Genomic DNA, 13,117 nt, shown 5'->3' with positions numbered 1-13,117 from the left:
TGTCGAGTGTTTGTGTGGCTAGCGAGTCGCTTGCTGCAGCTCTGACCATGGAGCGCTCCGGACAGTGCGGTGCCCAGGGCCGCGGAGGCGTCGGAAGCTCCGCTGCCGCGAGAGTCTCTGTGCCAAAGGGACAGACTCTCAAAGGGAGGTGGAGGGAGAGTGAGAGGGGAAGGAGACAGTGGGGGGAGAGAGAGAGAGAGGGGGTGAGAGGAGAGAGGGGAGAGACAGAGGGGGCGTGAATGGAGAGAGAAGAGGGAGAGGGGGGGAGAGAGGTGGCTGAGGGGGAAGAGAGAGAGGGAAGAGAGAGGGGGTGGAGAGAGTAGGAGAGAATGGGAGAGAGAGAGAGGGGAAAAGATAGAGAGATGGGGGGGCAAAGAGAAAGAGGAGATAGAGACAGGAGAAAGAGAGAGGGGAGAGTGAGGTGGGCGGGAGAAATGGGGAGAGGGAGAGAGAGATGCGAGAGAGAGAGGGGGGGGGAAAGATAGGTGAGAGGAGAGACAGAGAGGGGAGAGTGTGTAGCGAGGGAGAGGGAGAGATAGAGAGGGAGGGAGAAAGAGAGAGAGAGGGGGGAAGAGAGGGAGGGAGAGAGAAAGAGGGGGAGAGAGAGAAGAGAGTGGGAGAGAGAGGAGAGAGGGGGGAGCAAGCTAGGGGAAAGAGAGGGGAGAGAGAGTTTGGGGAAAGAGAAGGGAGAGGGGGGAGAGGAGACGAGAGGTAGGGGGAGAGTGAGGTGGGAGGGAGAGAGGGGAAGAGAGAGAGGAGGGAGAGAGGGGAAGAAGAGGAGAGAGAGGGTGGGAGCGAGAGGGGGTGCAGAGAGAGTTCGGGGAAAGAGGGGAGAGAGAGTTTGGGGAAATAGAGGGGAGAGGGGGGCAGAGAGAGGAGAGGGGACGAGAGAGAGAGGGGGTGGGAGAGGGGGAAGAGAGAGAGAGGGCGAGAGACAGAGGGGAGAGGGGAGGAGAGGAGAGGGGGGGGAGAAAAAGGGGGGAGAGAGAGAGAGGGAAGGTGAGAGGGGTGAGACGCGAGAGAGGAGAGAGAGGGGAGGGGGAGAGAGGGGCTGAGAGGAGAGAGAGCGGAAGAGAGGGTGAGAGAGAGAGGGCTGAGAGTGAGGTGGGAGGGAGAGAGAGAGGGGGAGAGAGAGAAAGGGAGAGGGGGATTGAGAGGCAGGGCTGCCAACTCCCATGCATTGAGCGTGAGAATCACGCATTTCACCAAATTATCACGCTGATCACAAATCTATCTCGCTCTGTTGTGAGAAATTCTGTGTTCAACAAAAATTTCAAAACTCATATCAACTGCATGGGCCGCAGGTGTTGGAAGCAGAAGTAGCGGCAGGGACAGATGCGGACGGGGAGCGGGGCTGGCGAGTGTTTGCCGGGCTGGCGAGTCGCTCACTGCAGCTCCGGCCATGGAGCAGCCTCAGTGCAAGAGTCACGGGCCGTCGGAGGCGTCGAAGCGTTGCGCCACTGCCGTGAGAGTCTCTGTGCCGAATTCGCCCAGGTGACTGGCATGGATCAGGCTGCAGCTCGGTGCATCCTGGAGGACAACCAGTGGCTGCTGGAAGTAAGTACCAAGCACTGGGTAGATACGGTGGAAGATAGTGGACTTCAAATGGGGGTGATTGGTGAAAGCATCCTGCTTGCCTGCTAGATTTTCACTTACTATAACTGCAAGAAAAATGTTCCTGATGTTGGGGGCATTCAGAACCATGGGTCATAGTTTAAGAATAAAGGTGGGGGGGCAGTTAGTACTGAGATGAGAACACACTTTCTTCATGCAGAGAGTTGTGAATCTGTGGCATTCTCTGCCACAGAAGGCAGTACAGGCCAATTCACTGGATGTTTTCAAGAGAGAGTTACATTTAGTTCTTGGGGCTAATGACATCAAGGGATATGGGGAAAAAACAGGGAAGAGGTACTGATTTTAGATGAATAGCCGCGAGCATTGCCACTTTTCATTTCACTGCACATCTCGTATGTATATGTAACGAATAAACTTGACTTGACTCCTCTACTCCCTCTTCACCCATGACTGTATCCCTAAGAATGGCTCCAACGCCATCATTAAATTTGCTGACGACACCACGGTGGTAGGACTGATCAGTGACAACGACGAGTCAGCCTACAGGAAGGAGGTACAGCACCTGACAACCTGGTATGCCAACAATAACCTCGTCCTCAACTCCAAGAAGACAAAGAAAATTATTGTTGACTTCAGGAAGAAAAGAGGGGGCAGACATACCCCCATCCATATAAACAGGACTGAGGTGGAGCGCGTCTCCAACTACAAATTCCTCGGGGTACACATCTCGGAGGATCTGTCTTGGTCCCTCAACACCTCCAAGCTGATCAAAAAGGCGCAGCAGCGCCTTTACTTCCTGAGGAGGCTCAAGAAAGCTCACCCGTCCCCCCAGATCCTGACCAACTTTTGCCGCTGTACCATCGAAAGCATCCTGACCACCTGCTTCACGGTATGCTACAGCAGTTGCACCGTAACGGAGAGGAAGGCACTACAACGGGTGGTGAAAACTGCTCAGTACATCATCGGTGCCCTGCTCCCTGCCATGGATGCCCTCCACCGAAAACGATGTCTGAGACGGGCCGGGAAGATCATCAAAGACCCCTCCCACCCTAACCATGGACTGTTTGCCCTCCTCCCATCAGGGAGGTGGTACAGGAGCATCAGGTCTCGTACTAGTAGGATGAGGAACAGCTTCTACAACAACACTATCACATTGCTGAACTCGGAGTCCCGCCGATAGATTTCTCCAGTCTCTCCGTCCACATTGTTTGCTTATTCTGTATTTTTATTTCTATATTGCACTATTACTACGGACTGACGCTAAACTGCATTTCGTTGTACCCATACTTGTATCTGTGCAATGACAATAAAGTTGAATTGAATTGAATTGAATGGCAGTGCTGGCTCGAAGGGCCTATGGCCTATTCCTGCACCTATTTTCTATGTTTCTATGCTTGAGTATATGGCAATAAAACTCGATCACTTGATTTTGAAGCATTCATGCATGGTGGAGGTATAATGTAGTCATAGAGTGATACAGTGTGAAAACAGGCCCTTCGGTGCAACTTGATCACACCCGCCAACATGTCCCTGCTACGCCACCTGCTTTTGGTCCATCCCTCCAAACCTGTCCTATCCATGTATCAGTCTAACTTTTTCTTAAATGTTGGGATGGTCCCTGCCTCAACTACCTCCTCTGGCAGTTTGTTCCATACACCCATCACCCTTTGTGTGGATAAAGTTACCCCTTAAAAAGTGACCTCCAACGCCAGTGACTTCCAGTGGCGCTATGCTGGACTAGCAGTCGCAACTTTTAGCTCCGCTGCTGTAAAGTCGCGATTTTTCGCGTTAAAATCGGGTCTCGAGGTCGGGATCAATTCAAAAACTCACCGGAGCCCTGGGACGTCGCACTGATGACGTCATCGGTAAGCGCTGTGATTTAAAACGGAGGATAAAGGATTTTAAATGAAAAAACCGTCTTCAGCTCAGAGCCCTCAGAGAACAATCTCAAAACTGCTGAAAACACAGAAAACTGAAGAACAGACCTCTGAAGTGGATTGTGGAACATCCAAGATCCAAGACTGAGATGGCTACTAAGGAGAAAAATGAAATGGAGGAGATAAAGAATCAGTAAGAGAACTGCGAAAGGATATTGAGGCTGGAAACTCAAAAATGATGGAAAATACTAATGTTAAATTGATGGAAAATATGTTGAATATCAATGCTGGTAATCAAAAAGTTATTGACTGCATTGGCATTATACAAAAACGAATTGAGGATGTGCATGAAGAGCTAATGGGGAGAATTAATAAAGGGGAAGAAGAAACTAAGAAGAAGTTTGAGGCTGTGCATGTAATTGTTTCTTCACATGTAACTGAAATAAAAGACATGGAAACAGGTGTTGATCAAATGGCTGTAGATATGCAGGGAATGAAGCTAGAACTAGACAGCCTCAAGAGTCAACTGGCGAAAGTTTCAGATAAATGTCTTGATCTCGAAGCTCGCTCACGACGCCAAAATTTATGAATACTGGGAGTAACAGAAGGGGCAGAGGGGAACAATGCCTGTGAGTTCACTGCCAACTTAATCAAACATGTGCTCAATTTACCTGTGAATTGAAGTGGCACATCGAATACCTAGATTTAAGCCAAGATCACAAGCAGATCCAGCCCACCCACGACAGACCATAGTCAAACTTCGGGACATTTCAGCACTTGAAGAGCTGATGAAAAAAATCAAATACGGAGTGAAGATGACCTTTGGAAACGACACTATCAAACTCCTCCGGGATTATCCCTATGAGATCGTGCAAAAGAGAAGAAAGTTCGCACAGACAAGACAGATTCTCCATGGAGTTAAAGATGTCAGATGTGGCGTTTTTTATCCGGCCAGGATGTGCATTACTTTCAAGGGAAAAGAGAAAACTTTCACTAATTCGGACGCATCTTATAAATATGCCCAAGAGATTGTGGCAGAAACAGAAGATTAATCATGGCAGCGGGACGATATGGACAATTTATTTCCTTTTATTACTTCACAGAGAACACCTGAAGATAAGGGGAGAAACACCATTCTCTAAAAGTTTAAAATGGAAGACAATTTCCACGTGCGCTGGTCTAGACACCTTATCTCCTTTGGACGCTTTGGAATTCAACTCAAGGAGATTCTTTGTTCTAAATGAAGGAAAGACTGATAAGCAACGCAGAGATGAACAGCAGAGCCGAATGTGGAAAACACCACAAGACAAATGGCAGTTTAAGATCTTAAAACAGCTTTACAAAATATGGAGAATTAATAATAATTAACAATACTAATATAGAAATATAAACGGAAACTGACCTGAACTATATAATGGGCAAAATGTAATAATCTGCTAATAAGACTGACTAGCTCGTATATAGAGATAACAAATTTTAGAATTAAAGTAGATAATACTGAAAGGTTAAGTGTTATGTAGTTCGTGTGGAGAAGGGAGGAGACTCAGGCACCTGGCATAATTCCAGGAGCCTGTTTATGGTTAACCCTTACAGCTAACAGCTTACTATTATCAAAGGTATAACTAATTATAAATAATTAGTAGATGAAAGTGTTAGATAAATACATTTCACAGTAGCTGAACACAGATCTGATAAGTCTGAATGAAATATATATATATACTAGACTAAGTGGGACCCGTTGGATCCCAGCATCACATAGGAGGGCTGATCATCCAACGCAATATTCCACCTCTCCACCAATTCTAATATTGGTGGCCAGGGGGGGGGGGGGGGGGGGGGGGGGGGGGGGGGGGGGGGGGGGGGGGGGGGGCTTTCTGGGGCGCTAGTATGGGTGTTGTGGGCTGAAGGGACTGGCTTCCAGAGGGCTAGTATGCAAATTGTGCACCAAATGGATTCTTGGGCTGGCGTCTCAGTCAATCAAGCCTGTAGTGCTGGCAACTCACTCACTCATGGCTGGTGGGCTGGCAGTTGACTCACGGCTAATCCTTGAAATTCTATTTCAAGCAGGGTATAAGGCAGTTTCATACCATTTGAAGCAGGGTGCAAAGCCACCAAAGACAGCGAGTCGTGACCTCTCCCTCCTCCATCTTGCAGCGACTGAGCCACACCCACATTTCCGGGTTTTATAATCCTTCCCCCCACCCCCCCCACCGGAAAAGGTGTGGCTTTCATGGTGATTGACAGGAGAGAGATTCTCAACATTTTTATTTTAAACTAATAACACTTTTATTTTACATAGATGGGAAGAATTCTCTGCACCTGCTCAGCGGAGGGGGACTGAGTAAGATGGCCAAAAAGCACAGCCGTAAGTGGTAGCGTTTTATCTAAAATCAATATACGGTGCAAACAGGAAGTGCATTTACAGTAGTGCTTTTCAACTTCAAGCCAAAGCACCCAAGCCACCATTTGCAGTAAGTAGTGCATTTCAACTTCATACCACCATTTGCAGTAAATGGTGCCTTTTAACTTCAAACCATTGCATCCAAGCCACCATTTGCAGTAAGTAGTGCCTTTCAACCTCAAACCACACCCAAGCCACACCCAAGCCACCATTAGCAGTAAGAGGTGCCTTTCAACTTTGTCAAAGCTCCCAAGCCACCATTTGCAGTAAGTAGTGCCTTTCAACTTCATGCCACCATTTGCAGTAAGTAGTGCCTTTCAACTTAATGCCAAAGCACCCAAGCTACAATTTGCAGTAAGTAGTGCCTTTCAACTTAATGCCAAAGCACCCAAGCCACAATTTGCAGTAAGTAGTGCCTTTCAACTTCAAGCCACCATTTGCAGTGCCTTTCAACTTAATGCCAAAGCACCCAAGCTACAATTTGCAGTAAGTAGTGCCTTTCAACTTCAAGCCAAAGCAACCAAGCCACCATTTGCAGTAATAGTGCCTTTCAACCTCAAACCACACCCAAGCCATCATTTGCAGTAAGTGGTGTATTTCAATTTCAAGCCACACCCAAGCCATCATTTGCAGTAAGTAGTGCCTTTCAACTTCAAAGCTCCCAAGCCACCATTTGCAGTAAGTGGTGTCTTTCAACTTCAAGCCACCATTTGCAGTAAGTGGTTTCTTTCAACTTTAAGCCACACCCAAGCCATCATTTGCAGGAAGTAGTGTCTTTCAACTTCAAGCCAAAGCAACCAAGCCACCATTTGCAGTAAGTAGTGCTTCCAACTTCAAGCCATATAACCATATAACAATTACAGCACGGAAACAGGCCATCTCGGCCCTACAAGTCCATGCCGAACAAATTTTTTTCCCCCTTAGTCCCACCTGCCTGCACTCATACCATAACCCTCCATTCCCTTCTCATCCATATGCCTATCCAATTTATTTTTAAATGATACCAATGAAGCCAAAGCAACCAATCCACCATTTGCAGTAAGTAGTGCCTTTCAACTTCATGCCACCATTTGCAGTAAGTGGTGTCTTTCAACTTCATATCCACACCCGCCACCATTTGCAGTAATTAGTGCATTTCAACTTCAAGCCAAAGCTCCCAAGCCACCATTTGCAGTAAGTAGTGCCTTTCAACTTCAAGCCAAAGCAACCAAGCCACCATTTGCAGTAATAGTGCCTGTCAACTTCAAGCCAAAGCACCCACACCCCCCATTTGCAGTAAGTAGTGTCTTTCAACTTTAAGCCACACCCAAGCCACCATTTGTAGTAAGTAGTGCCTTTCAACTGCAAGCCAAAGCAACCAAGCCACCATTTGCAGGAATATTGCCTTTCAACTTCAAGCCAAAGCTCCCAAGGAACCATTTGCAGTAAGTAGTGCCTTTCAACTTCAAGCCAAAGCAACCAATCCACCATTTGCAGTAAGTAGTGCCCTTCAATTTCAAGCCAAAGCAACCAAGCCAACATTTGCAGTAAGTAGTGCCTTTCAACTTCATGCCACCATTTGCAGTAAGTAGTGCCTTTCAATTTCAAGACACACCCAAGCCAAGCCAACCAGCGGGCCGGGCGGGGCGGGGGGGGGGGGGGGGACGACGACATTTCATGGGTTGATTCAGCCCCCGACCCACACACCGGGGTGATCACCCCCCTGACCCCCAACCCACACAAAGGGGTGATTCACCCCCTGGACCCCATTATTGATAGTGCTATCTTAATTCTAAATAATTCCTAAGAGCACAGTTGTCAAAGTGCGTCACTTAAAGAAAGCAGACAGCAACAAAATTGTTAAAGGTAAACCAAACCAATCTTTTAATCAATTTGCCAGACGGAAGTGGCGAGATCTACAGAGAGCTCACACGTTGCTCAGTGCTTCTCGGGCTCCACTCAAAGAACAAAGGGAAGTTAGAGTAATTATACATTTTCTTATTAATAAAACACGCCTTCTAAATCTGAGTGAAAGCTACAATAGCCGCCGCCTGCCCGTACACTCCCCCCCCCCCCCCCCCCCCCATTCTCAAAATGCTTTGCAGATCGGGCGGTCACCGGCTTGAACATAGCAGCAGCAGTTAATGTCGGGCGGGACATTACTCCCTCTGGGAAACCTGAAATTCCTCCGTTGATCGCAGGCCCCGACGACCTGCCTGCTCACCGAGTTCAGGTCCGTCCTCTACCTATCTCTCCCCCACCTCTCTCTCTCTCCCCACCTCTCTCTCTCTCTCCCCACCTCTCCCCTCTCTCCCCCCTCCCTGTCCCCCAATCTCTGTCCCCCCTGCCCCCCCTCCCCGCCTCCCTCTACCCCCCCCCCCCCTCCCTCTCTAGACGCGCCTGCGAGTTGGGGGCCATGCGTCAGTAGATAGGGCGATTATGGGGTAGTTAGTGTGTGTGTGTGTGTGTGGGGGTGGTTAATGTGTGTGACGCCCAATCCCCCCCCCCCCCCCCCCCCCAACTCCACGTTGGGGGGGACAGATTTGCACTTGGTCTAGTTCTCTTTTAAATTTGACTGCTTTCTGTTTTTCGCCAAATCTCCATTTTTAATTTACGAATTATTTTACAGCGAGGTCAGGATAAACTTGCTTTATTTGTTACATAAGGCATAAATGCATCAAAACTTTCTTTAAAAAACTTTAAAATGCCTAAGAAGGAACTGCAGATGCTGGAAAGTCGAAGGTATTGTCGGCTGCCCTCTCCTTACTTTGGAGGACTTACACAGTTCCCGCTGCACCAAAAAATCCCAGAATATCATAAAGGACATTTCCCACCCCGGACACTCCCTGTTTGAACTGTTGCCGTCAGGCAGACGGTACAGATCTACAAGGACAAGGACAAATAGACTAAAAAACAGTTTTTACCCCACTGCTATAAAAGCACTAAATGTAGCCGCCAAGGAACGCAGGGGCGATACAGACTAAGGGACTGTGGTAACTGTGGAATCGACAGAAGGATGGAGGGTTGGGTGTGTATGCGTGCTTTGTCCGTGATATTTATTTAGTTGTTTATCTTTAATATTTTACCTTGTATGTATCGTTAGCTTTTAGAAATGTTCGAATGCTGCACTGACTGGCTGACATTTTAAATTTTGTTGTACATGGTTCATGTTACAATGACAATAAAGAAACTATTCTATTCTATTCTATTCTAGGTTGACAAAAATGCTATAGAAATTCGGCGGGTGAGGCAGCATCTATGGAGCGAAGGAAATAGGCAATTTTTCGGGTCGAAACCTTTCTTCAGACTGATGTGAGGGTGGGGGAGGCAGGAAGAAGAAAGGAAGAGATGGTGCCAGTGGGCTGAGGGAGAGCTGAGAAGGGGAGGAGAAAGTAGGGATTACCTGAAATTAGAGAAGTCAATGTTCATACTGCAACGGTGCAAACTGCCCAAGCGAAATATGAGGTGCTGCTCCTCCAATTTACGATGGGCCTCACTGTGGCTATGGAGGAGGCCCAGGACAGAAAGGTAGGATTCAGAATGGGAGGTAGTTGAAGAGTTGAGCCACCGGGAGATCAGGATGGTTATTGTGAACCGAACTGAGGTGTTCAGTGTATGTGCGTGAGAGTGTGTGTGAGAGTGTGTGTGTGAGAGAGAGAGGGAGTGTGTGTGTGAGAGAGAGGGACTGTTTGTGTGTGAGAGAAAGTGGGAGTGAGTGTGAGAGAGCAAGAGAGAGGGAGTTTGAGAGTGGGCGAGTGTGTGTGAGAGGGCGAGAGAGAGGGAGTGTGTGTGAGAGAGAGAGGGAGTGTGCGTGTGAGAGGGACAGAGAGAGGGGTGTGGGAGAGAGACAGGGAGTGAGAGAGGGAGTGTGTGAGAGAGAGCAGGTGGGCACCAGAGGGTGGAGTGGAGAGAATTTGTGTACAAGTGTGGGGGAGAGTGTGGGAGAGAGGGGAGAGAGAGGAATGTATATGTGCAGCTTTAAGGGACATTGGTAGCATTTGGAGTATTGCATACACTGGTCACTCCATTACAGGACTGATGTGGAGGCTTTGGAGAAGGTGCAGAGATGGTTAACCAGAATGGTTTAAAAACAAGTAACTGCAGATGCAGGTTTACAAAAAAGGACACAAAGTGCTGGACTAACTCAGCGGGACAGGCAGCATCTCTGGAGAGAAGGAATGGGTGACTGAAGAAAAGATCCAAAACGTTACTCATTCCTTCCAGCATTTTGTGTCTACATATACACGGCAATGTGCCAACAGGCTGGAGGAGCGGGCAAAGGCCTTGCCACAGAGCAGGCAGGTGAAGGGGCGCTGGCCGGTGTGGACTCGCCGGTGCTCCAGCAGGTGGTCAAGGCGGGTGAAACAGTTACCACAGGACGGGCAGGAGAAGGGACGTTCACCGCTGTGGGTACGCCGCTGCTGCCACAGGCTGGACATGCGGGTGAAACCCTTACCACACTCATCGCACCCAATGGGTCTCTCTCCGGTGTGTATCCGCTGGTGCTCTGCAGCCCCCGTGCTCTCGTCACTGTGGGAGCAGCTCCTCGCCAGCATTGGTCCGCCGATGCTGCCGCAACCCCCGCAAGCTGTCAAACCCCTCACCGCAGTACGGGCAGTCGTAGGGCTGGCCACTGGTGTGCATGCGCGGGTGAGATAGGGTGTGGGAGGCCATGGCAAAGCGCTCTCCATGCACTGCGCTGGGGACAGAATGGTCGCCAGCATGCACCCGCTTGTGGGACCGCAGCTTGGAGGAGCTGGTGAAGCTCTTGCCACACTGGGCGCAGGTGTAGGGGTGCTCCCGGGTGTGGGTGCGCTGGTGGGACTGCAGTTGACCAGACTGGTTGAAGCTCTTGCCGCACTGGGCGCAGGTGTAAGGGTGCTCTCCGGTGTGGGTGCGCTGGTGCACCCGCAGGCTGTGGGACTGGGTGAAGCTCTTGCCGCACTGGGCACAGGTGTACGGGCGCTCACCAGTGTGGGTGCGCTGGTGCAGCAGCAGGCTGTTGGACAGGGTGAAGCTCTTGTCGCATTGGGCGCAGTTGAAAGGCCGCTCGCCGGTGTGGGTGCGCTGGTGCTCCAGCAGGTTGCTGGACTTGGTGAAGCCCTTGCCGCACTGGGCACAGGTGTAGGGACGCTCACCGGTGTGGGTGCGCTGGTGGGACAGCAGGTTGGAGGAGCAGGTGAAGCCCTTGCCGCACTGGGCACAGGTGTAGGGGCGCTCGCCCAGTGTGGGTGCGCTGGTGAGACAACAAGTTGCCGGACTGGGTGAAACCCTTGCCGCACTGGGCACAGGTGAAGGGGCGCTCGCCGGTGTGGGTGCGCTGGTGGGACAGCAGCCTGATGGAGCAGGTGAAGCCCTTGCCGCACTGGGGGCAGGTGTAGGGGCGCTCGCCGGTGTGGGTGCGCTGGTGCAACAGCAGGTTGTGGACTGGGTGAAGCCCTTGCCGCACTGGGCACAGGTGTAGGGACGCTCGCCGGTGTGGGTGCGCTGGTGGTCCAGCAGGTCGCTGGACTGGGTGAAGCCCTTGCCGCACTGGGTGCAGGTGTAGGGCCGCTCCGCGGTGTGGATGCGCTGGTGGGACAGCAGGTTGCCAGAGCAGGCGAAGCCCTTGCCGCACTGGGCGCAGGTGTAGGGGCGCTCCCCGGTGTGGGTGCGCTGGTGGGATAGCAAGTTGCCAGAGCAGGTGAAGCCCTTGCCGCACTGGGCGCAGGTGTAGGGCCGCTCTCCGGTGTGCACCCGCCGGTGCAGCTGCAGCCCCGATAACTGGGCAAAGCTCTTGCCGCAGGTGAAGCAGCCATAGGGCTTCTCGCCCGTGTGCACCCGCTGGTGGATATCTAGCTGGCTCGGGAACTGCCAGGCCTTGCCACACATGTCACACTCATAACGCTTCTCCTTGTTGTGCCCCGTCATGTGGTCCTCCATCAAAGCTCAGCTCTTCGAAGCTCAGCCCGCACACCGAGCAGATGGGGGCTCACCGGCACCCTGGCCGCCCTCAATGGCCGCTCACGTCACCATCTCTCCGTCCACAGCAACGGCTCCTAAACCCTGCAGGAGGGGAACACAGAGGGTCAACAAGCTGGACAGTACTAGCACATATTGGGTGCGTTTATGGCGAAGGAAACTGTTTAATAATTCTGTGCAGCACAATGGCGCAGTGGTACAGTTGCTGCCTCACCACCACTCAATCCTGACTACGGGTGCTGTCTGTGTGGAGTTTATACGTTCTCCCCTTGACCTACGTGGGTTATTACTCCGGCTGCTCCGGTATCAAAGTCACATTTCAAAGACATTCACGGTTGTAGATTAATCGGCCTCCGCAATATTGTTAAATTGTCCCTAATGTGCGTAGGATAGTGCTAGTGACGGGGAATCGCTGGTCGGCGCGGATTCTGCGGGCCAAAAGATCTGTTTCCGCGCTGCATCTCTAAACTAAACTAAACCAAAGAAGGGTCTTGACCCAAAATGTCACCCATTCTCTCTACAGATGCTGCTTGACACGCTGAGTTACTCCAGCATTAATAATAATAATAATACATTTTATTTATGGGCGCCTTTCAAGAGTCTCAAGGAAACCTTACAAAAATTTAGCAGGTAGAGGAAAAACATGTAGAGAATGAAATAAATAGTAGAGAAATGACTAGTACACAAATTAAATACAGAATTCAATACAAAACACAGTATGAGGCAATTAATCAACAGATGAAAAGGGAGGGGGACGTGGGGCTAAGGATAGGCAGAGGTGAAGAGATGGGTCTTGAGGCGGGACTGGAAGATGGTGAGGGACACGGAATTGCGGATCAGTTGGGGAGGGAGTTCCAGAGCCTGGGAGCTGCCCTGCAGAAGGCTCTGTCCCCAAAACTGTGGAGGTTGGACGTGGATGGAGAGGAGACCGGCTGATGTGGATCTGAGGGACCGTGAGGGTTGGTAGGGGGAGAGGAGGTCAGTGAGATATGGGGGGGGGCAGATGGTGGAGGGCTTTGTAGGTGAGGATCAGGATTTTGTAGGTGATCCGGTGGGAATGGGAAGCCAGTGAAGTTGTTTGAGGACTGGAGTGATGTGATGCCAGGATTTGATGCCAGCATTCTCTCTCTCTCTCTCTCACTCTCTTCCTCTCTGTCTCTCCCTCTCTTTCTGTCTTGTCCCTCTCTCTCTCTAACTGTCTCTAATTCTCCCTCTCCTCTATCTCACTGTCTCTCTCTCTCTGTCTCTCCCATCTCTCTCCTTCTGTCTCTCCCTCTGTCCTCCTCCGCTCTCTGTCTCTCGCTCTCTGTCCTCTCCGTCCTCT

General features: G+C 50.5%; 1 pseudogene; it reads right to left on the bottom strand.

The window, feature by feature from the left end:
- Positions 1–8,467: 8,467 nt before the first annotated feature.
- Positions 8,468–12,938, bottom strand: LOC129715957 (zinc finger protein 432-like; annotated as a pseudogene).
- Positions 12,939–13,117: the final 179 nt, after the last annotated feature.

This window comes from Leucoraja erinacea, unplaced genomic scaffold, assembly GCF_028641065.1.
Source record: "Leucoraja erinacea ecotype New England unplaced genomic scaffold, Leri_hhj_1 Leri_154S, whole genome shotgun sequence".
In the NCBI taxonomy this organism is placed as follows: domain Eukaryota; kingdom Metazoa; phylum Chordata; class Chondrichthyes; order Rajiformes; family Rajidae; genus Leucoraja; species Leucoraja erinaceus.
Note: the sequence above shows the minus strand (reverse complement) of the source record. Positions and strands in the feature narration are given on the sequence as shown.